Genomic DNA, 24,286 nt, shown 5'->3' on the forward strand with positions numbered 1-24,286 from the left:
ATTCAGGCTCTATAACAAGATACCATAGACTGGGTGGCTTATAAACAACAAACATTTATTCCTCACAGTTCTGGAGGCTAGAAATCTAAGATCAAGGCAATGGCAGATTTGATGTCTGGTGAGAGCCTACTTTCTGGCTCAGAGATAGCTGTCTTCTCACCGTGTCCTCCTCACATGGCAGAAGAGTCAAGGGAGCTCTCTGGGGTCTTTCTTATAAAGGCACAAAACTCACTCGCAAGGGCAGAACCCTCATGACCTAATCACCTCTCAAAGACCCCACCTCCAAATACCATCACACTGGGGCATAGGATTTGACATGAACTTTGTGAAGAGAGAAGCATTCGGTCTATAGCAGGTCACAGTGGTGCTATGTAACCAACCATCCCAAAATGTAGTGACTTAAAACAGCTATTATTTATTCACACTAATCTGAGGGACATCTGCGGGCTGCCTCATACAGGCTGAGCCTTCTGCGCATCTGTGGTTCAACATGGGGGAGGGGTGGCTAATCTAGCTGAGCTCAAATGGAGTGGCCTGGCTCTGCTGCCACAACTCTCACCTTTCTCCTGGAACCAGTAGGCTAGCCCAGGCATGTCCTCCTTGTGGGCATGGCAGAGGTGTAGTCATCCAAGTGCAATCACACAGGCCCTTTTTAAAAGCCTCCTCTTGTGTTATGTATGCTAACATCCTATTGGCCAAAGTAAGGCTCAAAAGTCTAAACCAGGCATCAAGACGCCAGCAATATATTCTGCCTTTTTATGGCAGGACCTGGACAGTCACATGGCAAAGGCTATGGACATAGGGAAGCATGAAGTTTGGTTCCATGAATGCAATCTGTCACACTCACATTCAGGTTCCTGCCTTTGGCCAGAAGAGTGGCAAGTCAAATACAGTGGCTGCTTCAGTGTAGCTGGCCTCTCTTCCCCCATGAGGAAAGCTCAAGGCACAAGTATTATTAAGGCAGGGTTCAAAGCAGCCATTGCCGCTCAGTAAGGAAGATGCTGCTGCTGCTGCAGCAGCTGCCTCACAGTCCCCCCAAGGAAATGCTCTAATCACGGTAGTTTACTAATATTCAGAAAGATGGTCACTGTGACAAAGAAGGATGTAGCATTCAATAGTAAAAATAAGTGGACTTCCCAGACAATGTCGCACTGCATACAAACACAAACTAGGACTGTGGATGGGGCATCCTGAAACAGCTCTACAAAGTTAACATTTCAAGCAATGCTGTCAACCTCCAATCTGGAGCCCTGACGAGTCACCATGTCCATGAACTAAATGACATCGGCAGCTCATCGGTCCCCAGGTAGGCAAGACTGAAGCTTCAGATGGCAGTCTCATCAATTGCCCAGTAGTGACCAAGAGCCTCAGCCTTTTCACCTGACTGATGCTCTCCCATCGGGGGAATGAGAAGCCAACTCCAGGCGAGAGTCAGACTGACGAGGAGAGGATATTGTGGACACTTTCTGAGTATGTGGGAAGAAGGGAAGAAAGTTGGTTCCCTCCTTTGGGGAAAGAACTGTTCCAGCTCTTTATTTGTTTTGATAGCAGAGTTATGCATAAAATAACGTGTAAAATGGGTGCTACATAAACAAGTCTTCACAGCGTCGCTGAGCTCCCCGAGTGTGAGGCAGGTGGAGTCAGCCAAATGGCCCTGCCCTTTCTGTAGGGCTTCACCAATTAGAAGAAGAGTCCTTGCAGCTGCGGCCTTCGTGTGAGCATGTTTATGTGTATGTTTAATATTCACATTTGTTACATACTTGTTCTTTAGAAAACATGATGCAAGAACTGGAGCTGGAAAGAAAGGGAAAAAGGACAGACTCTGCTCTCAGGGGCTCATTTTCTTCCAAGTGAGGAAGAAAAATGCATAAATAGGTAATTGTGATGCAAGGTATTATCCTATGTGTGTCTGTGTTTGTTCATCTGTTTATACCTTTGTGTTCATCTGAGCAGGCTTATCCACATGCATCAAAGTTCTCATGGTTCCAGAGGCACTCTTGCAACCCAAGCAGTAAATTTCGGTGTCCCAGAGGTCAGAAGCATGACAAACCAGGATTCTGAAAAGAGAGGCTACTGTGGAGAAGATTCTCCAGGCTCCTCCTACTTACTTTCTCTCCTGGAGAAAGGTGAGAGCTCCAGATAAGGAGGCAGGCAAAGGGAAATGGAGAATAGACCCAGAAGTTAAAGGAACAGAGAAGCTTCGTGCTCCCCCAGGCAAAGGCCCCTTGAATTAATCCAGCCATACGGAAGCATATTAGGCCAATGCCTGGAGCAGAGAACCTGTAAGGATCCAGACATGGCCTCTGGCCTAACAGAGTTCTGGGCAAAGTTTCATCTTTTCTAGTCTTTGTGATGTAGCTGTAAAATGAGCCTTCTGTTCAGTGAAACTTACCAACTTAGAGTAGAGCTGTAAATTGGCAATCAAGAGTCATGTGGCTCTTTCTTGTGCTCTGCAAGTCCTTGGCTTTCTCTAACCATAACAAAGCATTCTACTAAGACCCTGAATGCACTAAGGCATTCCGGAGGTTCACTTGGTTAATGAGGATTTTAAATATGGCTCAAGTCCCACATCTGTGAACAATTTTGCTTACAGCTTCATAGATTAGAGTGGCAGAAGACTTGTAAACAAAGGCCAACTTGATGTTTTTTGAATGCCCATTTTCTGTCAATAGAATTCTGGGTCATAGGGCCGGCCCAGTGGTATAGTGGTTAAGTTCTCACACTCCACTTTGGCAGCCCAGGGTTTGCAGTTTCAGATCCCAGGCATGGACCTACACACCACTCATCAAGCCATGCTGTGGTGGCATCCCACATACAAAGTAAAGGAAGACTGGCACGGATGTTAGCTCAGTGACAATCTTCCTCAAGCAAAAAGAGGAAGATTGGCAACAGATGTTAGCTCAGGGCCAATCTTCCTCATAGGAAAAAAAGAAAAGATTGGAGTCATATGAGAACAGAACAAATGCCCCATATATATGAAACATATATGTTATGTATCACTATTCAAATTTATTTCACTTACTCATACTCTAATGAAATTATTTATTCAAAAAATAGTGACTTTCCAGACATTGTTCCTCACAGTTCTAGAGGCTGGAAATCTGAAATCAAGATGTCACCAGAGGCATGCTCTCTCAAAGGCTCTGGGGGATAATCTATTCTGTACCTTTCTCTTAGCTTCTGTTCACCAGCAATCTTTGGTGTTTCGTAGCTTGCAGCTACATAAGTCCACTTTCTGCCTCCATCTTCCGTCTATGTGTGTCTCTTCTCTTCTTGTAAGGACACAAATCATATGGGATTAGGGCCCATCCTAAATACCTTACCTTATCCTGATTACATCTGCAAAGACTCTATTCCCCAAAAGGATCACATTCATAGATGCTGGGGGTTAATACTTTGTTTTTTTGGGGGGGACGCAATTCAACCCATAACAGTAGCCCAGAGGTGGAAGTTTAAGCCAGTAGCTGGTCTTGAAGAGATGATATACAACATTAGTCTTAAAAGATGAACAGGAGTCTGACAGACAAAGGAGAAAGAGATAATTCAAAAAAAGGGACCGGAATTGTTTGGGAGCTTAGAAGCATGAAACAGAATGGCGTGCTCAAGGAATGCAGTGAGTTCAGTGTAGCAATATATCAGTAGTTTAATGCAGCGGTTGTGGTAGCTTGTCTCCAAGATGGATGCCACCAATTACTTCCCTCATTTATGCACATGCCATTCTTCTATCAAGAGATGGAGTCTTTTCTTCTCTTCTCTTGAGTCTGGACTGGTCGTAAGGACTTGCTTGACCAAAAGAATAAGACAGAAATGATATTCTGAAGCTACATTATAATCTTGTAGCTTCTGCCCGGGTCTCTTGAAACACACCCTTGGAAGTCCGCCATCACTGTTTCTGTTGCACCTACACCAGGACCTGCTCAAAATGGGCCCTCAATAAATATTTGTTGAAGTGGTATCTACTGGAGAGAGTGGAGAAGTAGACAAATGAAACTGTAGGTTTGATCCAAGTTTGCAGGTTTGTGGAAGGCATTAGTCTTAAGAACCAGGAAGCTGGGAGAGAGCAACTCACAAGGGAGAATTTAAATGATTGATGTCATGGTCCAGGCAGGTGAGAGAAAGAAGCAAGGCCTCCAGGGGCCCAGAGAGCTGCCATAAAGTGGAGGGCATGCGAAATGTTGGTCTCCATGCAGGCAAAATGAAGGTACGGAGGGAGAGAAGGACAGAGAGCTGGAAGGACAGGAGGCTGTGGTCATGAAGTTGTAATACTGGGTTGAAGTAGAATGCTCACAGACCCCAACAGAAGGAACAGGTGAGTGGGGCCTCTGGAAACTTCCTCAAAACTAATGAGTATATCTTTCCCTGTCCCCACTTTGCCATATCTGTTATTCTCTCCCTTTTGCTCCCTCTGTTTCTTTTTTTTTTTTTTTGATAACTTTATTATTGTGAAATAAAACATAAACACAGAAAAGTGCTCAAAACATAAATGCATGACTCGGTGAATTATCTCAAAGCAAAACCCCATGTATCCAGCACTCAGGTCAAGAAAAAGATCGTTACCCGCATCCCAGAAGCCCCTCCTGTTCCCTCTCAACGCACTCCCTCCTCCCTCCCCAAAGGTAACTGCCCTGCTGATTTCTAACGTGTTGCTTATTTCTTTGTCATTTCTCTTCCCTGTTTTGCTTCCTCTGCGTGTCTCCATCACCTTCTCTGTCCTGCTTTCACTAGACTCTATGAACCGCTTCTCAGAACTTCTCTATTACTCAGGGTTCTCCAGAGAAACAGAACCAGTAGGATATAGATATAGATACAGATATAGATAGATACAGAGGAGAGAGAGAGAGAGAGAAAGGAATTGGCTCATGTGCTTATGGAGGCTGAGAAAGTCCCAGGATCTCCTGTTGGCACGTTGGAGACCTAGGCGAGCCAGTGGTAACAAAAGTTTGATGTCTTTGTTCAGGCAGGCAGCCAGAGAGAGAGAGGGAATTCTCCTTTATTCTGCATTTTTGTCCTATTCAGGCCTCCAGTAGATTAGATGAGGCCCATCCATACTGGGGAGAGTCATCCGCTTTCTCCAGTCTACCAATCCAAACGTTACTCTCATCCAGAAACACCATCACACAGACACTTCCAGAAAAAGGTTTAACCAAATATCTGGATCCCCATGGCCCAGTCAAGCTGACACACAAAATCAACCATCAAACCATCCTCTTTTACCACCATCACTGTCCCCGCTGAATTGGTCACCAGATGGGATGGAAAGCAGAGTACCCGAGAAATAAAACGCTACATCCCGTTTTCTTAATTTTAAAAGCTAATGAGAGGGGCTGGCCCCGTGGCCGAGTGGTTAAGTTCGCGCACTCCGCTGCAGGCGGCCCAGTGTTTCGTTGGTTCGAATCCTGGGCGCGGACATGGCACTGCTCATCAAACCACGCTGAGGCAGCGTCCCACATGCCACAACTAGGAGGACCCACAACGAAGAATATACAACTATGTACTGGGGGGCTTTGGGGAGAAAAAGGAAAAAAATAAAATCTTAAAAAAAAATAAATAAAAGCTAATGAGAAATGGATTTTAGCTTTCCTTTTAGAAGACAAAAAGCCTAAATGAAGCTGCTTTTTGTATATGTCTCTGATTATCTTCTCTTCCTGTGAATCACGGTCTGCACTTCCCGTCCTACCATACCTGGTGTTCATCGTGTACTCATGGCCACCTCTGCCGAGGTCTGGGTCTCCAGCCTTGGCCAGAGCTCTCCCTCTCAGGATCAGTTGAACATGGCAAACAGGGAATTCCTACAGCCCTATCATTAGTTGCATTATTTTTTATGAGAAAGGACAAGCCGCTAACTTTTTAGTTATCTTTTGTTTAGTTATCAACTTTAAAAACAGTGATTTTTCTCTCTTCAAGTATTATTTGATCTATCCACAGGTAAGAAAACTGAAGCAAAAATGTCGGGATTGTCTCGTGATCTCAGCCAATTGATAGTAAAGCCAGTCTAGTGCCTCTTTCTCCCAAGCCGCAGCCCTGGGTATCTGAGGGGCTCCTCCTTGCTGGGTTTTCTCGCTGCTTGCTCCCTGTGTAGCGGCAGGTCACCTGCCCGGCTTGGGGTCTCCCCAGAGAGAGCTATAGCTCTCCCAGCCGTACTCCCCTGCTCTTTTAATTCCACCACAAAATTTGCTCGATGCTTCTCAGCATGGTGGTGTGGGCTTGGGCATTCCCTGTTGTTCTGATCCAGCTTCCATTTGCGGCAAGCACAAGTCCGAGGGGCGTGACCTTCATCAATGTTCCCAGCCTTCCTTCACATGTAGTGAGCCTAGCACTTCCTTCTGCCCTCTCCCAGGGTCTGAGCTCTTTTTTATTTTTCTGTTCCCTGCCCCTAGCTACAAGGTTTGCCTCCCATGCCCTTGGACTATACTTTTTCTTGTTCTACCCTGCTAGAGATAAGAACTTTTGTTCTTTACAGAAGGTGAGATAGACAGGTCTGGCTGGAGTTTTGGCAGTAGCTGCTGTTCCCTCCCTCAGCCCCTACTTACGTGACATCAAGTGGCATCTGTCCAGCTAAGCAAATGCTATTTCTTCCTACAGACATCCATCTCTTTCCAGATTTCAGGTTAGTCATTTGCCCTGCAACATTGGTTTCCTGATGGGCTCAAGAAAAGCAATTAATTTTCAGTGTGTCTGGAGTGTTTCTTTTGTAAGGGTGGGAGCAATGCTCTTTCCAGCTTTCTACGTCTCTGAGCTCAGTTACTGGTATATTCGAGCAGTCTTCCTTCGATTGTTCCCTGTGGCCAGGGATTTGGTTCAGTAACCAGTGATTTTGTTTCACACTTCTCTTTTGCCAAAACTTCTGTTGGGATTCCTACCTGCCTCCCTCAAATAGGCTACCCCATGTAATGGCAGAGTTTTGCAGGATTCTGTGACTCCACTGTGAATATATCATGGATGCTGCTGGGGCAAGAAAGTAATGCATTACTACATTTTTCTGAGCATCTGAAATCACCTCTTAAAATGTCCAACATCCCTGGATGCCTGCGGCTCCCGTGTGCAACATTCTAATTTCCTCTGAGGGCGGTGGAGGGCATGTGATTGGTGCTATTCTTTATCTACATAAGTCAACGAGGTATTTACTAAACATCTACTAAGTACGCAGGGTGGTTTTAAGCTCTGTGTAGGGCCATGGAACATGACCCTTGTTCTTAAACTCTGGGACAAGAAAAAGCAATAATCCAGACCTCTGGATACATAAGCTTATAAACATTATTTTCCGTTGCTAGAAAGGTCCCTAAAACGGTCAAGCTCATGAGTGGAAAGACTCTTCATCCTATAAATGCAGCCCAAGGCAGAGCCTCAATATTCACCAGCAGTAGGTAGACTGCCCCTTATTTGCTTCTGACATATCCCCTGACTTCCCAGTTACTGATCTTATTTAACAGCAATAACTACATGGCTTTTAGCATCCTTCACTAGACATAGCTTTAATTCTTAATTCTGTCTCTTTCTTTCAAGATGGAAACTAATACCTACACTTCTCCAATGATGATCTTAATACATCTGGTTTCATTATTGCTATAATCTCTGTTTCTCTTTTTCATGATTTTTCTAGTTGCATCATCCCAGTGTAGTTGGCTGTCATAAGGTAGCTATCATCTCTCAGTGGTACATGGGTGGTTGGTACCACCGAAGCCCAAGACATCCCTTTTCTTGTGTCCCTCTCCTCAATGCCAGTCACAGAGTGGCATTTGGAGGCCCAGGAAACAAAGCAAGTGGAAGTGCTGAAGGTGGAGTCACAGGTATTGGTGACATAGAAATGAAATACTATTATTGAGGGATAGGAGACACAATCTCTGGGGACCTAGGCTCCTAGGCCAATACTCTAGTATATGAAAACAAAGCCAGAACAGGAGGAGAGATAGGCAGTTAGAGGTAGGGGATTTAGAGTCATAGCAATATGAGTTCCAATCCAGGTTCCACAGGTGAGCCTACTGGAAGGCCTTCAGCAAAAGTCTCAACACTTCCAAGTCTTGGCCTCATAGGCCTGTGTGAGGATTACATGATACGTTTTATATAAAGCACTTCACACATCATCTGACCCATAAAACATACTCAATAAATCCAAACAGCTCTTATAATTGTTAACTGATACTGTAAGGGGCCTTGGCCACAATGGAACGGGAAGGAGCCCTGTTCCTAACACAGTGAAGCCACAGTTGGAGAAATAAGAGGAACACGATAGGATTCCTGCCCAGGTGAGTGTTAAATATAGACTCTAGCTGCACCTAGACGTAGCCAAGGTGAGGCATTTCAATCACCTGGCATTGTCTGTTTCTGGTCCATTTCCCTTGCCAGTGCAGCAGGCAGGAGGGAGATGACCATTTCCTCAAACCTCCTATACACCAGCCACCATCCTAGGTGCTTTCTACTTTGGTTCTTCTTAGTTTATCAACTGCCCTTCACTCTACATATCCTAACCTCCACAGCAGTCAATGGAGAGGTAGCATGCTGGTTTCATAAACTCCTTTTCAGACACTCAGTCAAGCAAGTAGTCAACACTACTCCCTGAGCGTGTATTAATGTGAGAATCCTGCTGTGCGGATGTAGACATTCCCCCTCCAAGAGTTCTTTTGAGTCTGCTCTCAGGACATTCTGCCTCAGGGCATTGCTATTGTGGTCACACACCAGCATGATAAATAACCTGAACAAGCTTGCTCAGGTGCAATATTTATGGTTCAGTGTGAAGCAAAGAAGAGTCAGAGGCAATGGGTAAAAACTAATTTACTGTAATGTCACCCTGGATATATAGCAAATAGCTGTAAACAAGTATGTACAATATAATTAAAAATATGATAACATTGTAAAATAGGATGATGGCTAGTTAGAGAGGAAGATCTATCAAGTAGGAATGTGTGTATATCACTTGAAATATTACCTCAATTACTTGAAGTCATCAGCTCAGGCTCCTCACCTCAACAACAATCCTTACAAATGCAGACTTCAAATGACAAGTGCTGTTTATGTCTATACTTGATTTCCTTTCGTTCCATCTGTCCACAGGAATTTTCCGTCAGTGTCTGTTGAACAAAGAGCTGCAAGACAAGAATACTACTCAAAATCTTGAACTCTCCCCTGTCTCATTCCTGGCTCTTCAATGGATCTTACCATGAGAGCTGAGCTAGAGAAAATACCCTTAAATCTCTCAGAGTAAAACTCCCAGGAGCACTCAGGCACAAAAGCAAGGAGAATGGGTCATTAATAAACACAGTTAATTCACCTCTGCCATTCCAACAGGCAAACCAATTCTCCGGTTGCAAAGTAGCTCAGACAATTACCAAGTAGTGGGAAGACCTGTGGCTTCCTTAGGATTCCCACAGAGAGAATGTGAGTCCCTACTGGCCGTTGCTGTGTAGTTTCTAGCCCTGACACTCTTCTCAGTAAGAGTGTGTCTCTCTTACAAAATTGACCCTAAGTTACGAAAGGAAAACAACATCCATCTCTAGTTCGGAAGCACTCTCCTCAAGTGACTCCTTGTGTTTAACTTCTGGTTCCTTCCAGCTACGGAACTTTTTCTTTTCCCACTTCTATCGTGGCCTCACCACTCAGCCCTTAGCTCACTTTTTCTTGCTATAATTAGGATTCATCTCACTCACCATTTTTCATTATCTGAAGCAGCTTGAGGAACCACTCCTACTTGATTAATTTGACATCTAGCACTCTCCATCATTCATTTCTCTCATGTGCATCCTCCCAAAATGTTTACCTCACCCTGGATCTGCAAATAAAGACCAGGCATCCACTGCCTCCCTGGTTTGTGTGGTTTCTGAAGCTTCCGGGTCCACCTAGACCCAACCCAATTTCCTGCTAGTTTCCTTACTATACGCGTAGTCTGAATTAATGTGAAAGGTCTTTTCATTGTCCTCACCATGACTTACCCGGAATGTTCTTGCTCTTTCTTTTCACTCATTGAAATGTTACCCACACTGCATGTTCCAATTCAAATTCACTACTTCCAGGAAGCTGCCCTCACTTTTCTCTCAATTAAGTTCTTGATTTAATTATAGTCAATGACAACAAGACCAAACGCAATAATATATAATTTCTTTATATCACCCCACAAGATTTAGGATTTCTTGAGAATGAGGATTACATTTCATAGCATTTATTCCCTTTAGTGTCTAACATAAGTGTAGGCCTATAGTAGACAATAAATTATTTTGATTGATTGAACTGGGAAGAATGTTTGGCAACTATAAGATGGATATTTAGGGGCCATATAAAAAGAATTTTCTGGCAATAAGTATTGGGCACCCCCCCCCAAAAAAAATGGAATGAATCTATCAATTAGGGTCCAGTCCAGGGGCCACCAAGAATGGACACCTGTTAACTAACCCCCATCTTTGGACTGAGGCCTGAAGTATTGCCCATTGGATGCAGGAAGAAAAGATTGCTATGGAAGTCAGGCAGAGCAGATAAAAAGAATAAGAGCTAACACTCAGGGCATAATACCTGCCAGGCACAGTCCAAGACTCTTTACACGTATTAACTTATTTAATCTTCAAAACAATCTTTTGAGGCTTATTACTCCACTTTTTAGATGAGGAAACTGAGACACTGAGAGGCTACTTGCCTAAGACCACATAGCTACTAAGTGGCTACATTGCTTCTCAGTGTAAATATAATTGGTGCCCAAGAGAAGAGAACTGGACAAAAGAACATAAAATATTTTCAAAAGAAGGACCCAAGAAAAACCTTGAGAAACAAAAGATTTGAATTTATATATTGAAAGTACTCACTGTGTCCCTGGAAAAACTTGATATAGAATCAATATTACTAAGACAATAAGGTTACTAGGCTTCAAAGATAAAGAAAGAAAGTAAAAGCAAAGACAAGCAAAAAATACCAAATTTCTCCCTTAAGAGAAAAAAATCAGCTGGCCTCCTATCACTCTACACTAACATTCATCACTGGAAAACACTTGAGCAATATCAACAGAGTGTAATTTAAGAATTTCATATCCAGCCAAACTGTCACTCAAGTATAAAACACAAACACCTTTGGTCCTAGAAGAGCTTAAGTAATGTATTCCCCAAGAGCCTTTCTTGAGCAAGCTACCAAAGAATAAACTTCAGCCAAGAAATGAACACATAATGATGAAATGTGGGCAAAAATACTGGAGCTAAGCATTGAATCCAATTTACCGCAGAACTAAATATAAAACAACCGAAAATCTTATAAACAATGACAACTTAGAAATTATATAATTAACCGAAAATAAAAGCAAAGGGGCTGGCCCCGTGGCGGTGTGGTTGAGTTCGCGCGCTCCGCTGCGGGCGTCCCGGTGTTTCGTTGGTTCGGGTCCTGGGCGTGGACATGGCGCTGCTCGTCGGACCACGCTGGGGCAGCGTCCCATGTGCCACGGCTGGAAGAACCCACAACAAGAAATATACAACTATGTTCTGGGGGGCTTTGGGGAGAAAAAGGAAAAAATAAAATTAAAAAAATAAAAAATAAAAATAAAAGCAAAACAAGAAATAAGTTAAAAGGTAATATCAGTGCCCTGGTTTCTTCATCTTTTGTGATTAAGGATCAAAATATATTCTTTAAAACTGATCACTTAAGAATAATTTAAAACAAATAACAAAGTTAGAAAAACACAAATTCCGTACATGTCCTCCCTCTTTTTGTTTTTGTTAGTGCCATCAAGTCAATTCCAACTCCTAGAGACCCTGTGTACAGCAGAGCAGAACCCTGCCCGATTTTGTGCACCATCCTCTCATCTTCTGATGCTATATCAGACAATGCTCCGCTGCTCGTCATACAGATTTCAGGCCATTTTTTTCGGAAGTGGGTGGCTAGGTCCTTCTTGCTAGTCTGTTTTAGTCTGGAAGCTCCACTGAAACCTGTCCACCGTGGGTGACCCTGCTGGTATTTGAAATACAGGTGGCATAGCTTTCAGCATCATGTCAACACGCAGCAGCCACAGTATGACAACCAACAGACAAGTGGTGTGGTTCCCTGACAGGGAAACGAATGCCGGACACGGCAGTAAGAGTGCCAAATCTTAACCACTAGACCACCAGAGTTGGCCACCTGCCCTTTTAGGTTAGGCTAATGAGGTTTGCTCAGTACTTCCCTATTGAGATAAAGGAAGATGGATTTAGAGCAACTCCAAATGAAAAGAGGCTATATCTGCATATGCGATGCAGGAAATAAATGGAGGGATGAGCCTGTACCATCTATTCCAGTGGAGGTCCGGGGACACTTCTTAGTGATTCTGATTGAAGCTGGAGGGCAGAAATAGAAGTACCCTCACATTTAAAGCTATGGGCTAGACGAGGTGTAGGAGACAAAGCACAGTCTCAAATAAGAGATAAAAAAGAGATTAAAGACACCAGAGATGGAGGTGTAGCAAAATAATAAATGGAAGATAGCCTGAGAGAAATTTACATAGAATTTGAGCAACGCAAATGGGTTTACACACAATTTAAGTACTAATTTAGGGTTTAATAATTTTGCACCATTGCTCAAAACTTTCCATCCAGTGCCAAGAGCTACCTAATCACCTTCCAGCAGTATCCTACCTGTTCTTTATGGTCCCCTCTAAGAAGGCTTCATCAATTCAAGTGCAAAATATCTCTACTGTCTCTGTACACTTAGGCAGTACTTCTGTCCCTGTACTGCCCAAACTCAAAGGGTCATTACTCTAAACCCTCTCTCGACAATATCTGCAGATCCCTTAACCCTGTATTCACATGCTCCAACAGCCTCGCAAATGGTTTTGAAGAAAGAGGTACAGATGTTGAATAACTGCTGTGAGGAATGAGAGAGGTAGCTGACCAGACATTGAGAAAGATGGGGAATGACATTCATACCTCAGCTGAGGCTGAAAGCAATACATTTTTAGACATTAACAGGTGGGGTTGTATGTAACAGAGGTCCACACTTGAATCTAACAACATTAAGATCTTACCTACCTGGCTTTGAATTCTGGCTCTATCACTTCCTAGCTCAGTGGACTTTTGAGCAAGTTATTTCATTTCCCTATTAATTGGTTCATCTCTAAAATGGGGAAAATAATAAATAGCTAAAGTTTTTTTTCATTCTGAAATACAAATTCTCCTTTGACCTTAAGTCTCTCTCGAGCTATGGTCCAATATTGCTCCTTCTTCCTCTATAGTCCAGTTTTTGAAATAACACTTTATTTCCGTTTTCATTTCTTTATCTCTCATTTACTCCATAAACAGCTACAATGTAAGGTCACTAACAGTCTGCTCAAATGCCATTTTTTCAGTGAGACGTTCTCTGATCCCTAAGTTTATAATACCAACACATTGCAATATCAAATAGTCCCCTCCTTCATTTCTGGGCACTCTCGTCTCCCTTTCCTGATGGATTCATCTCCATTACACTTACCGACTTCTAACATCGCATGCAGTTCTCTTATCTATTCTGACTACATCTGCATGCCCCACTGAGAATGTGAGCTCCGTGAGGGCTGGAATTTTTGTGTTTTGGTCAGTGCCAACATCATTGATGTTAAGAAATATTTGTCAAGTGAATAAATGAGCATGTGCTATTCAGTCTTAACTTGCTGAACCTCTGTGACATTTGATGATGTTTTTTCTTCCTTTATCTTCTTATTACTCTCTCGTCCCTTAGCTTTTGTGATAACCTCTCCCAGGTTTTCATCATCACTCTGATGGCCACTTGCTCCTGATTTAGGTTTCCCCTTCCTTCATCCACATGTTAAGGATCAAGATACTCCCAGGGTTCCATATTTTATCTCTTTCTCTTCTCTTTCTTTCCTTAAGTTTGATGATATGTGAGGGACTGTTCTAGGAGATTTCCGTGCATTAACACATAATCCTCACCCTGAGAAGTGGATATTTACCATCAATATCTCATTTTATAGATAATAAAACTGAGGCACAGAGAGGTTAATGTCTTGCCCAAGGCCATGAAGAAAGTAAGCGGTAAAGCAAAGATCACTCTTGGGCAGGGTGAGTTCGGAGACCTGGTAACTCTTAACCTTTTGGTAATGTTGATCCTCCAGATATATTCTGAATTCTTTCATATCTGCATCTTTCAACATGGACCAGTCTCCTAAGCTCCAGACCGTATGCAGACCTCACCATATCCCAGAGGTTCCTGGAACTCAATGTAGTAAATGCGGAACTCATCATCTTTCCCCCGATACCAGATCCTATGTTCCCATCTTGATCAATAGCAACCACACCCATGCAGTTGACCATCCAAACCATAATTTAGAAAATGAACCTAGAGACTTTCTGTTCCTTCACACCCATCCAATCTAGCAACAATCAGTGTTAAATCTACCTTATAACCGCTCTAGAATCTGACCCCTTCTCAATGATGAGCACATCCGTTGATCAGACTCTCAAACTCTTCACCACCTTCAGTCATCTCCCCCATAAAGTCATTCTATACACAGATGCCAAAGAGAGTTTTCTAAAATGCACATGTGTTCACACTCTTCCAGTGGCCCTGCTTCAGCAAACTCCTTAGTCCAGCACACAAGGCCTGCTGTATTCTGGCTCTTGTCTGCCACAATCTCTCTGCCCTCTCACCCTCCCCACATTGCTCGCTGACCCACCATCTCTGAGCAGAACAAACTCTCTCCCTGTATTTGGGCATATCTGTGATTGAATTCATCTTCTTCACCTCTAGATTCATAGAAACTAGCATGTGCCCAGCACACAGCTGATGTTTGTCTAATAAATGAATGGTCAACTCTGCAACAACAGTTCTATTTCCCATCCTCCCATTCCTGTAAGTCATCTACCTTGGTAATCCCCATTTATCCTTCACAACTTAGTTACCCTCTCCAAGAAGCTGTCCCTAACTCTCGCGCTCTCCCAGCCTAAGCAACATACTGCATTTTGTGCTCCCATAGCCCTCAGCATAGTTTTATTACAGAGTTTATCATCTGAGTGGTAATTGCCAGCTTGTTTTTCTGTCATCCACCCACACCCCTCCTCCCCAAACCCATGTTAATGAATTTTGCTGTCTATAAGATTGGTGGGCCTAAGAGAGCCTTACAATGGACACAACAAAGAATTTCCTAATGACATTATAAAATACATTCATAAGAAGTTATATTTTTTGAGCAGTGTTGTCTTCCAGAGAACACTTTGGAGACATGCCTTCATTTATTAGTATCAGGAATAGCTTTGAAGTTGCAGTGCAACTTGTATGAACCCAGTGAATGATGAAGCTGATCAGGTTCCCTCTTCCCGTAGGCTGACTGGATCACTGAGAGCCCACTCTGGTACCTGTGTCCAGCCCCATGCTGTGCCGTTATTGTTCTAACAGCTATCATTTGCTCAAGTTTATAGAACCCTTTCTTTAATATTAAAAATAATGACAAACATTTGTTGAGTCTTTTCTGTCCATCAGGTTTTGTGTTAAGAAAGTTAGGCTTGTGTAGTATTTAAAATAACCCACTGGGTTAGTGTTTTAGCAACCATAAGTTGCAGGCCACAAACTGAGCTGCACACAAGACACAACGTTCCTTCTCATTGTGTCTTCTCTGCTTCCTCAGGACTGTGTCTACATTGTGAGGGGTTTCCTTGGCACCAAAGCATCAGCAGATAGCCTCAGCTTGGGCTGGGGCCTCTGTTCCCAGGTGATTCCACCTGTCTTAACGGGTACCCCGTTAAGGAGTCTTCATTTCTATGTGATCCACACACAAGGCTGTGTCAGGCAGTCTACCTAAGCCCTGCTCTCCCAAGTCTACCCTGGTCTTGGCACCTCCTCAGGTTCTACCAAGGGTGGCCCAGGTCCCTTTGTTTCCAGATCCCCCTGGACTGTACAAGTGTTCTCATTGCCTGCCACAAAGGGGCCAACTTGAGGGAAGACAAAATGTGGAGCTCAATCTCAGGGACTCTGCTCTCCGTGTCTACTCTTCCTTTCCATCCTTCCCTTCCCTCTTCATGGGAATACTTTTGAGTCTTAATTTGGAGGGGACCCTGAATGCTCGTCATGCACTGCATCTGGTCCTCTCAGCCTGGGTTTTTGAGACTGAGAACCAGTAATTGATTGTTGATATTTGCTGTGCCATCTTTCCTCAGAGCAAATAGGTGAAGAATATTCCAGCTGACTGTGTAGGAGGAAGGATCCCCAAAAGCACTCTCAGGTTCAGTAATTTGCTAAGAGTGCTGACAGGACTCAGCGAATAGTCATCCTCACAGCTATGGTTTGTTAGAAGGAAAGGATACATACAAAGCAAAAGGCATGTGGGACAAAGTACAACAAAATTAGGAGCAAGCTTCCAAGAGTCCTCTCCCAGTGGAGTCACACAGGACGCACTCAATACCCCTGAGGATTTGTGGCGACTCATGTGAAGTGTCATCTACCAGTGAAGCTCATTAGAGATTCAGGGCCCAAAGTTTTTATTTGGGGTTGGTCACTTACCAAAATCCAAGAGTCCCAGACAGAAAGCAGGCCTTCAGCATAAACCACATTGTTTGTATGAACAGGTCAGGCACAGTGAGGCACTTTTTCAGTTTGAGTGGTGGGAACCTTCCCAAATCCAAGTTTCCAGATCATGGCCGAGGGCCAACCTTAAAGCAGGCCTTCCAAGGTTCAGCAGTTGGGCCCGCAGTGTTAACTCTTTTCTGCACACCCACTCAATTGGGAAGGGCCAGGAGCCCAGGAACATGTAAGTTTGTACGTGTTGCGGGGGGGAGGCCAGGGGATAGGACTCAGTTATATTTCAAAATGTCATCTTGCCACATATTTGTTACTCCCAGTTTGTAGATAAGCAAACAGAAGCTAGGAGAAGTTAAGAACTGCTTGTAAACCAGTGAGGCTTAGACTGAAGTTTTGGCCTGTGTGAACTAAAAGTCCCTATTCCTAATTGCTGACCATTCCTGCCTCCATTTTACGTGCCTCATCTTACTGTACCCTGCATTCCATCCTGCATTAAATTTATCTTGTCTTTTAATCATTTTTTTAAATCACCTTCAATCTTTTTGTAAAAAATGGTGGAAAATACATTAAATTACTTGACTGTTCCTTTTAGTTCTCTGCCCCTACCCCCAGGTAGAAGTTACATTGCTCATCGTCATCATCATAACCTAAGTAAATGAATGACAGCATTTGTGAAAAGAAAGGACTCAAGACCAGACTCCGAAAGCACTGACAACTTGGAGGAGCACACCTGGATGTCTTCAAGGCTTAGTGACAGCTGGTGATGTCTGGTGATGCCACCTTCTCCACCTGATGCTGCTTCCAGTTTAGTCCTTTCGACCCCAGTCCATCTTTCCATGCACGAGACTCAGCAAGACTGTCAGTAAATCATCCGTTATTTGAGAGATCTGTTGTCCTTCAATGAGAGAACCACTCCGAACTTCGGCACATTGGCAGCTGGCTGCATCCGGGAGAGAGACTAAGGAGAGGAGAAGCAGATAAAGAAGCAAGAGTTGTTAAGGGGCTCCTATAAATAGTGAGCTGCCAGCGATTGTTCCCCTGGCTTGACCTTGCAGCCACTGCCCTTTGGCAGCCTGCGTTCATACGCTGTACTTACAAGGGGCCTTCGCCAATCTATATATCTGAACTTGTGTCACATATTTGTACACAAGTAACACACAGGGTACAAATATGTACCCTGATTTCTCAGCAAAGAGAAACCGAGAGCAAAGATGTGCCTTCACAACCTGTAGGCAGTGGCACACAATGACAAGTTACTTGAGGAATATGTAATCAGTAGATTTAAAGACAACATCAGTAATGTATGTAACATGCACCCAGGAGAGGGAGCAAATTGTTGGCTGGAGAATTTCATTTTTAATTAAACAGGTAATGTATGCCTGCGTTCAGTCCTATCAATGAAATGTATTCAGCGCAGAGGCATGAATCCTATTAGGCCCTCCTGTATGTAAACTGTATGGGTGATTACCACTGATTACTGTACTATTAGAGACCTGTGCCTGGAGTGGCTTGATTGTTGCATGCCTGGCTCCTGAAAGGGCTCCCATGTGCTTTGCCTGAATGGTGAGGAATCAGCAGGGCTTCAGATTGCCTGGCAATTCAATCGTGGGTTTGAGTAGCTGCGGGTGGGGGATGCAAATGCACGCTGTCCGATGGAAAGCTTTCCTTATGCAGGCCAGAGAAAGAGAAAAGAGGTGCCTATGGGAGAAGATGGTATCAAGGAGGCCTCACAAGCTTCTGACCTTGAGCACAGAGCCTGTATGGAGACCCACCCGGCAAGTACCTGCCCATATCACTGAAGGAAGCCATCTCAGTGGACTCAGAGACTACGCCCACTTTTATTTTGTATTATTTATAAGAATCACATCTGCAGTACAAGATGTTCACTCTAGACATTTGTATCTCATTTTGGAAATCACGAATGGAGGTAGACCAGTAAAGTAAACAAAGTTGCCTTGGGATTTGCCCACCAGGTCTCCTCTTCCTACCCGCAGATGGGCTCTGCAAGCTGTCTGTGACCACGTCACATCCTCCCAACCCATTCACTCACTCTTTGTTCTTCCTCGGCCATGGACTCTGGCTCTCCAACCTTTACATTTCCTTCCATCAAAAACACTTGTGCAGGGGCCAGCCTGATGGCGTAGTGGTTGAGTTGGCATGCTGTGCTTCGGTGGCCTGGGGTTCGTAGGTTCAGATCCCAGGAGCAGACCCAGCACCACTCGTCAAGCCATACTGTGGTAGCATCCCACATGAAACAGAGGAAGATTGGCACAAATGTTAACTCAGGGCCAATGTTCCCACAAGAAAAAAATAACACTTATACAACACAAAAGGCCACACATTTATATGAAATATCCAGAATAGGCAAATCCGTAGTGTCCTAGTCAACTCAAGCTGCTATAATGGAATACTAGACTCTGGGTGGCTTAAACAACAAATATTTGTTTCTCACAGCTCTGAAGGCCGGGAAGTCCTAGATCAAGGTGTCAGCAGACTTAATGTCTGGTGAGAACCCATTTCCTACCTGGTAGATAGCTGTCTTCTTGCTGTGTCCTCACATGGCCAAGAGAGAAGAGAGTTCTAATCTCTTTCTTTTCTTATAAATCCACTAATCCCATCGTGGGAGCGCCACCCTCATGAACTCATCTAAACTTAATTACATCCCAAAGGCCTCACCTCCTAATACCATCCCCTTGGGGATTAAGGTTTCAACATATAAATTTGGGAGGACACAAAAATGCAGTCCACAACACACAGAGACAGAAACAAATTAGTTATTGCTAGGGCCTGGGGGAAGGGGAAAAGGGAGAGTGACTCCTTAAAGGGTAACGAGTTTCCTTCTGGGATCATGAAAATGTTCTGGAACTAGTTAGCAGTAATAGTTGAACAGCATTGTGAATGTACTTAATACAATTAAATTGTACACTTTAAAATGATTAAAATACAGTTATGCACCACACAGCAACGTTTTCATCAACAATGGACCACACATGCAACAGTGGTCCCATAAGATTAGTACCACATAGCCTAGGTGTGTAGAGGGCTATACCATCCAGGTTTGCGTAAGGACACTATGACGTTCGCGCAATGACAGAATCGCCTGATGACTCATTTCTCAGAACATATCGCCATCGTTAAGTGACGCATCACCGTGGTAAATTTTCTGTGTATTTTACCACCATCGCCACCAAAATGAAAACACCTGTCCTAATACAAGGTTAGTTTATATGATAAAAACAATTAGGATTTAGCTGTGAACAGTTGACAATTCCATGCTTTTAATCAAATTCTTTAAAACCTGAAGCCAAAGGAACAACTAGTAGTGGGAATTTCACAGACTGGAACAGGCATTAGACTGGAGAGTCCAGACCAACTCTTGTCTTTGGCCCTCAATGATACCACCGTCACTGTACCGTCATGGAGGATTCGCTGTTTGCTATACATAGAAATTGTGTGAGAATGTTCTCTCTCTCTCTCTCAGGTTTCTGGGTTGGCAGGAAGGGCATTTTTATGGAAAATTGTTGCTGGTTAATTCAACAAACTCAGAGTCTTAGCAGGCCCTGTCCTTTTCATCTGAATTACTAAATCGGGGTCTGTCTCCAGCCAGCCGGCAACAATGGCTCTGCCTCCCGTGGACTGAAACTTAGCCCTTTATACACAAATGCCTGTTCCCTTCTCTTTAGCCCTGTCATCTCATTCTTGCCCAACCAGCCCCATCTCCACCCACGCCTCCCTTCCGAACCTGTCAGAGCATAATTCTCAAATTGTTAGAAAGATAATTTTCACACAAATAGATAATGAATGTATTTCAGAGTTTTATTTAACTCTTTACCGAGGAAACCAGCAGAATGACAGAACTGATTTGACAGGCTAAGAGAAACTAGGATTTATACAATCCATGGGGTAAAGAAGGTTAAAGTAAGATTCCAAGTTAAGGGTGAAACTAGTTAATGTCCTACAGGGCAATAAAACCTTTGGGGTTATCTTCTCTTCCAAGCAGGAAAAAACAAAATCATCACACCTCATCAGTTTTCTACAAATTTGCCTCTAACCTTACAGGACTGTGAAGAGTTTGGACCTGAATCAGTTGCTGGTCAAACCCAATGACAATCCTAAGAGTCAGATGACCCTCTTGTGTACATATTAGAAAATGTTCTAACATGGCATTAAAAGGTCATGCTATCATCTTTTTTGCCTTATTTCCAAGTTTTGCATTTTCTTTAAATAAAGATTTACTAATTTTTTTTTTTTTTTGATGTGCCAACCTGGCCCAGCTACAGTCCTCAGTTATTCAACCACACATTAATCTAGGTGTTGCTAATCAGTTGACTTTAAGTAATGAAGATTATTTTGGATAATTTGGGCCTGATTGAATCCATAGGAAGGCCTTAAAAGCAAGGCTGGGGCTTCCCCAGGAAAGGAAAACTTCCTCCTATGAATAGCAGTTTCAGCCTATCCATGATTTTCCCTTCCTGATGGCATGCCCTATGGATTTTGGACTTAGCCGGCCCCCACAATCACATAAGCCAATGCCTTGTAATAAATAATTTAATATATATCCTCCCTACTGGGTATGTTTCTCTAGTTGAATCCTGACTGAAACACTGTTTTTGTGAAGTAAATCCACTGTTCTTCTAAGAGCAAACTCCCATCTTCACAAAGTGGAACCAAGTATCTCCCGGGCAGTAGGTACTCCTTAAATGCCCAAAGGCTCGTCCCATCCGGGACATACCCTCTACTGTCAAGTTCAACAGACGGGTCAGCTGGTCCTTAATGAATAAAAGATGACTGAATAAGAAATGGACTTTTATTGGCTAGAGGAAAGAATAATGACTCTTCTTTCCTTGAATAAGAGGAGGGACTAATAAGACTCCTCCTTGACCAAACTTTCTTCAGGCTTCTTTAAGCCCTCTTTATCACTAGGCCTAGTCCTTGGGCTACTGAGCCCAGTTTTAGCAAAGAATCCTGCTAAGCTGGGTCTTTGAGAATCCCTCACTCTTAATATGCAATCAAGCCCCTCTTCCTCCACCCTTGATAGCTAATCAAGCTCTTCTCAGTGATGTTTCATCCACTCCTTCCCCCAGTCCATTGACTATAAATCCCCAATGAGTTTAGAGTTGAGTTCAATCTCTCTTCCTTATTGCAATAGTTTTGAATAAAATCTTTCTTGCCATTTTAAATAAGTGTCAGAATGATTTTCCTTTAACAGTACTCAAAAATATCTGTTCTTACCTATCTCCATGAAGTTCCCTTTATGTGTCCGTCAGAACAAGAGGTACGACTGTCTCTGGCATCGCTACCATGCTGGGAGGAGAGGGTACATTCCTAGTAATGGCCACACCAACAGGTATTGAATGTTCTCTTTTGCCAGGCTCTGCCCTAAGTACTTTACGAGGATTATCCCCTTGCCCCATACTTCTGCCCAGTCTTTTATAGTCCCTGCCTGCAACTTACACCATTGGCTCAATATCCTCATGTTGTTTGTCTGTTGATATTGATACTCAGAGAATTTACCACATTTTCTTGCTGGCATCGTCAGCAAAGTCAATATCCATGTCCATGGTGTTATAATACTTGTACTTTCTCGACTTGAAGTGGATCAAGTTTGTCTCTGGTCCTTCCAGCCATCATACCAGCAGGCCCCTGTCCCCTGTCCTAAGAATCATTCTTCCCAGAAATCTCAAGCTTTAGGATCTCACTGCTGTTAAACTCCCACTAAAGGATCTACTCTATATCTGTTCTTACCTGAGTGTGAATCTCAGCTCCACGAGTTTGCATTTGAAACCACTTCTCTCATTGAGGGTGTTAAGGCTTGGTTTTCTTCTTTAGGAATCCCAGGTACCAGATGAAATGTTTAGGGGAGGTATCATTTTAAAGGTAGAAGAGGAAGACTTTGCCATGACATTTGAAAGCCCACTTTATCCAGTTAACCCCATCTCCAAAGTCTGACATCCCTAAAGAGCATAGAAGTTATAAATGGACAAGTAGAGATGTGAATGCATTTGGAAAAAGGGAGAGTCAGTTGTACACCGCAGAAGCTGTTAGTTATGAATGAGAGTTGATTTATGCTAAACCTTCTACCCGTAGAACTAGCCTGATGCCATGGCCTTGGTCCACGAGACATTAGTCTGAGCCCAGCTGACTTGAAAAAAGAAATGGATCCAGAGATGCAAAAGCCTTTCTGTCACTTTCCTATACTCTGAAGGTGTCTGGGGCAAATGACCATGGAGATACTCAGGGTCCTGATGATGATAACTGCAACCAAGGGCTAAGAAGAGATCTCAAGCCCTAGACGCCACAACCTGGCAGAGGCCATCTGTAAACCAAGCAGAAGGTCAAACAGGAAATACCATTTACACCTGCACCCACAAATACCGTCAACAATAGCAGTGCCTCTTGCTCACCAGACAGAGCCCCCAGTCCTGGATTGAAGAGCGCAGTAAAGAGTCCAAGATGAACAAGCAGTTGCCAGCAGGTCCTCGCAGAAAGCTTTTCTTCCTGGGGCTGGAATGGCTCCCAGCAGCATAACTATAGCTGTGCAGTCTGCTTTCTAACAAAGGCTGCTGAGGAAGAGAGCAAGCCAGGTGGGCCTGTCCAACCCACTTAGCCCAGGTGGGACAGGCACCGGGCATGTCAAGGTTCTGCAATTAACCATTCACTTCTGCCTTCCACAAGCTAAAGCTGTAATTTCCCAAGACTATCCAAGGTGACACAGGCTCTTCTTCTGAAGGCATTAATTAGGAACATCTCATTCCCTGTGGCAGGGGTGGAGCAGATCTTTCCAACTGGAGTGTGTATTTATTTAGAGCTATTACCACATAATATTTACAAGATACTTAACATGCATTAATTACCCTGTAATGAACTCTATGGCTATAATATCAATGTTCTGTCAGGACTGTAAAATACTACCCCACACCCCTACAAATACACACTTTTTTTTATCACCTTGAGGGAAAAAAAGAAAAATTAAAATTAATTGCATGCCCATTAAATGCTTATTTTTAATGGAAAACTTGCAAATGATGTGAAAATGCAAAACAGGGTGCACAGTAAATCAAAAGCAGCTAACACACACTTCTAGACACACTCTACTGTTTTTATGAGCATGTTTTACAATCCATTCATTATGCTGTCTGTCCTTTTGAAAGCTGGTTATTATATTGCTCATACAAAGAAACATGTGAATGGCTGTGCAACAAGCCATGAAAATCAGGACAAAACTGAACATTTCTGCTGCTCTCTGCCTCCGCCTCCCTCAAATCTCTGCCTGGAGAACAGTCACAGGAGGCACACCCCTGCACCACCCACTCGAAGCCTTGTGTAAGGGAGAGAAAGGGGCGGATTTGCCATAGTGGTTTATGACTCAAGATGGTGGTTATTTAAAGCACGCCCAGCAGCCATCCTATTTCTTCAGGTGGCAGCATTTTCTCTGAAAGCAAAGAGATGAGATAGGAAGACTAGGGTTGTACAGAATGATTTGATTCATAAAAGCCCAGGCCACCCCCTACAATTTCTCCCCAAATATAAGCCGTCTTGGTATTACCCAGGGCATATCGCCATCCAAGCTGTCTTTCAATCATGGGAGCACCCTAACTCACCTAGCAAGTTTAACAGACTCAGTTTTCAGAAAACTCTTCCTTACTTAAACCAAAATCTTGTCCCTCTATAAATTCCATTCATGTTCTAATGTTGACCTCTGGGCCCACAGTCATAAAAGATTTTTCTCTTTTACTTGATCATCTTTTAAGTATTTGGTAGCAGGCAGCTAATGGCTGAGAGAGTTCAACTTTTTGGTGATGTGGAGGATGCCTTTAGAGGTCATGCTCCAGGAAGGTAGGGT

At 43.4% G+C, this 24,286-nt stretch overlaps 1 long non-coding RNA gene across 1 annotated transcript; it reads right to left on the minus strand.

The window, feature by feature from the left end:
• Positions 1–8,751: 8,751 nt before the first annotated feature.
• Positions 8,752–18,675, minus strand: LOC139074949 (uncharacterized). The gene is made up of 3 exons (XR_011524979.1): positions 18,494–18,675; positions 17,174–17,401; positions 8,752–9,080 (listed from the first exon to the last, which is right to left on the minus strand). It is a non-coding gene; the product is annotated as an uncharacterized lncRNA (long non-coding RNA).
• Between the last annotated feature and the right edge of the window lie 5,611 nt (positions 18,676–24,286).

The sequence above is a fragment of the Equus przewalskii genome, chromosome 12 (assembly GCF_037783145.1).
Source record: "Equus przewalskii isolate Varuska chromosome 12, EquPr2, whole genome shotgun sequence".
Classification (NCBI taxonomy): Eukaryota; Metazoa; Chordata; class Mammalia; order Perissodactyla; family Equidae; genus Equus; species Equus przewalskii.